This window comes from Sinocyclocheilus rhinocerous, unplaced genomic scaffold (assembly GCF_001515625.1).
Source record: "Sinocyclocheilus rhinocerous isolate Xijiao unplaced genomic scaffold, SAMN03320098_v1.1 scaffold2083, whole genome shotgun sequence".
NCBI lineage: Eukaryota > Metazoa > Chordata > Actinopteri > Cypriniformes > Cyprinidae > Sinocyclocheilus > Sinocyclocheilus rhinocerous.
The window spans coordinates 452,048-456,193 of record NW_015666157.1 but is presented as its reverse complement, the minus strand read 5'-3'; the positions used below and the strand labels follow the sequence as shown (position 1 = coordinate 456,193).

General features: G+C 37.4%; 1 protein-coding gene across 4 annotated transcripts in view; it reads left to right on the top strand.

Annotated features, from left to right (window-relative positions):
- Positions 1-4,146, top strand: part of LOC107731752 (inactive phospholipase C-like protein 1) — a 78,205-nt gene that overhangs the window by 44,616 nt on the left and 29,443 nt on the right. The gene's annotated exons all lie outside the window — the stretch shown is intronic.

The window sequence follows — 4,146 nt, the reverse complement described above, 5'->3', positions numbered from 1 at the left end:
TAGCAAACACACATACACACACACACACACACACACACACACACACACACAGGTATTCCTATCATTATGGTGACATTCCATAGGGGTAATGGGTTTTATACTGTACAAACTGTATATTCTATCCCCATATACTAACCCTACTCCTAAACCTACCCTACCAGATATTGCCATTTTTGTGGGGACATTTTGTCCCCAATAACATAGGGTTTACCTGAACCACTCACTCTAAGAGTAATCATCTAAGCAAAATCACTTATAGTGTAAAAATAATTTATTGCATTTGATTATCCATAAATTGCAAACAAGTTCTTTAGAAACTATTTCTATTGAATCTATATCTATAGCTAGGAATAGATGTACCAAATGATTCACTGATTAACCATTAAGATGAGTTAGATTAAATAATAGACAAATGTATTAAACTGAATGAGAAGACATGCAAATAAAAAGTTTGATAGTAAGAGCTTTATGAATAGGGTGGCCATATGTGCCGTTCATACGGGACACGTCCTGGCCAGGATTTTTATATTGCCTAAAACATCCAAAGTAGTTTGACCAATAACATGCAGGTATTGTATATAATCGACCAATCGTGGCGCGTGAGAAGGTGAGATCTAAGAGAACAATCAAAGCGATGCAAATACGCGCATGTGTTTGCTCGTTCGTTCGACTTGAAGCGTCGCTGCACACCGATCATTGAATGACACCAAAGTACCGCGAGAGCGATTCGAAAGCATAAGGAGCCGTCTGCTCTGCTCTCTATAGCTCTCGTGAATGTCATACAAAGATCGATCTGCACATTGCAAACAGCCAAAACCTGGATATTTTAGGCAATATAGAAATCTGGCAAGGACGCATCCCGTAAAAATGGCCCGTATGGTCACCCTATTTATGAAAGACAGTTACTATGAATGAAACATTTATATAGATGAAACACTTATTTTGTGTAGTGAAAAGAGTATTTTGTGATCGTGTGTATTGTACTAAGACAATTGAAAATATGTTGAAATGTTTGAAAAAAGTGCACTTTTGATGATCTGTTGTGATATTAGTATGAAGAGTTTTGAAAATGTAACAGTTGCTTGTGAAAATAGTACCAAAGCGAATAAAAAAACCTGTAACATGCTAATTAAAGCAAAATATCACTGTATACACAACCGTTCGGGTTTGGTTGCAAATTATTATTATTATTTTTTTTATGTTTTGAAAGTATTTTATGCTCACCACGGCTGTATGTATTTGATCAAAAATGTAGTAACATTAATATTGTGAATATTTTGCATTTTAAAATTTTTATATTTTAAAATGTCATTCATTCCTGTTATGGCAAAGCTTAATTTCACGCTTTCATTTTTGATCAATTTATTGCATCCTTGCTAAATAAAGTATTACATTTATAAACTTTTGAACGGTAGTGTAACTCAGTGTTTCCCAACCTCGGCCTCGGCACAGTTTTCATAAGTAAGAAAATCCCACGGCTCACCACTAAGCACTAAAAAAATTCGGAAATACTTTTTTTTTCAATAATTAAACAATGCGTCGTCAGAGTTGGTGTTTTGGCTTTATATATGATCAGACACTGCACTTACCATTTTCTGAAAATCATGTTCCAATGGAGTTAACGTTTTTCGTTAAGTGAATGACGGAGATCTGCATTTTGTCCGTCATTAGAATGGCCGCATCTGAGGCAGTAAATAAATCGCATTATGTTTTCATCAATTTATAGGTTATAAAGTTTATTATAGCTATATGGGGGCTTGCTTTTTTCTTGTTGTTTAATACATTTGGCCAAAATCTCGTGATATATTTAAAACGTACAAAAGAATATTGGCTAACTAGACAGCAAATGCTAAGACTCCTCTCCGCTCTTCAAACAAACAAAAACATTAGCCTTTATGGACAGTGTTTCTTGAGTAAGGAAAACGCTGTACTTATTTAAACATCAGTTCTTTATTTACCCTTACATTGCAAAGAAGTAGATGTCTGTTGTCAAACTGTGCGTCACGGCACTTCATTCTGAATGGAAACTAGTCATGAGGTTTGACTGACAATTTGAGGATCCAGGTTTAGTCACAAGCTCTTTGAATACTTTTCATTGGTTAAATACGTGTAAAACCCACGAACAGTCATAACGATGACCAATATCACTGATTTAAAATAATAATAACAAAATATATTAGAGAGAGGAAGTTTTTGATCATTTTCCACAACACCCGACAACCTGTCACGGCACACTAGTTGGTAGCACAGAGGTTGGGAAACACTGGTGTAACTATACACAAAATCTAGACCTTGCTAGTTGACTAATTGTTACTCATACATACATAGATACATGTTCTTGCATTTGTCAATATCTGTGAATAAAATATTCTTTCACAGCCTTCGATTTGTGGATTTGCTTTGTTGTCTTCCTTTCAGTCTAGAGTATTTGTATTGGCTGTAAGCAGATGACAGTATTAAACACTCTGCTGTGTGAAAGAGTTTAGCCTCAGGCAGCATTGGAAAGGTTCTGTGAGGACTCGGTAGTAGAGCAGGCTGATGTCATCGTGGGTTTTAGCTGCCAAATCACTGATGAGCTTGAAAATGCCCCTTAAAGGGCAGGACTTGACTGTTATTAAAACCAGTCAGCTCTGGTAGGAATAGACCATGGGTTATTCCCTCAGTCTGAACCATCACCAGTGCCCATACTGACGCATTTTAGTTCTTATTATATTTTCCCTTGTCACTCTTCATTTTCTCCTCCTTGTCCTCAGTTTTTTCTCCATCCAACCAACCTCCAGTTATTATCTCCTCCTTTCTAGTGCCTGTGCTCCCCTTCCATTATCCTCCTCTTTCCCTTGATTAAGTGGAGATGGGAGCACATCTAAATTTAACCACACTTCATCTCCCAGCTCCCCCTTGCTGCGTTTGATACTTTTGTTATCCCTCTCAGACTGATGGTGGAAAATTGCTTATAATGTCGGTGTAATTTTATATTATGGAAGAAAGATGTGTGTTTTACCTACGTTCTAGGTTTTCCAGCAGTGTGTGTTTTGTTACACTCATCCCTCCATCTCATTAACTCTGTTTTTCTGCAACCCTTGCTATATTTCACACCCTTTTTTCGTATTCCTTAGCAAACACTCTTACATTCCTTTCCTTTCCTCACTGGTGGACCCTCCATTCTTTGTTGGAAAAACACACACACACAAAAAAAACAATCTATGTTTCAAAAAACAAAGCAAACTGAAGTGCGCTTAGGGGGGATTAAGTCTGATAGATGCACGTTTAGGCTAGAATGATACATTAAAAGCTTTGCAGACTTGTCATCATGGTATACTGGAGAGCCCTGATTGGTAGGTGGCATAGATGGATGGACGGATGAGCAGCCTGCTTTTTTGGCGCTTTCTCCTTGTGCCCTTGGGTGTCTAACCACTAAAGCTACATTTTAGCCTTGCGTGGTCATGCCAGTTAAACTGTGCACTGTGCTGCATGGCTCACTGTGATAGCTTCAGCTCCGCTATCACCCAGTCTGCTCAAACACCTGCTGACCTGGATTCACAGCGGCAGGCTGTCGACTCGTCAGCAGCTTTGAGGAATGGAGTCTGCCAGCTGCATAAAAACAGACAAACAAAGACAAATGAACCTGTCAGAGTGCTCAGTGGCTGCACACTGTACTCTCTGACCTGACCTCATCCACTGCTTCTCTGGTCTAAATGTCAACTGGGTTTTGCTTGGATGAGGAATTCCAGAATTGTGTTGTTTTGTGAAAGCTCCAAGTTGTGCTTATTTCTTCCTTGACTCAAAAAGGATGTGAATTGTGATAAAGTAGCAGAATGTGAATGTGAAACTACACTGTAAAAAAAAAAAAAAAATAAAAAAGTAAAAATAACGCAAACACACACACACACAAACACCAGGTATTGACATTCCTAAAATTCCCTGTTTGACAGCTATCATTTGATGGATTTTAATTGAAACTAGATTGAAAAGTTTGTAGACAAACTTTAAGTTGGCTTGAAAAAGCCTAGCTAGAAAGTTTGAAAAAAAGTTTTAAAAGCTTGCAGTCTGAAAGTTTGCAGTTTGAAGTAGTTTGAAAATTAAAATAGTTTTAAAGATTAATGTTTGAATGTTTTCAAGGCAATACAGTCTATCAGAAAAACAGAT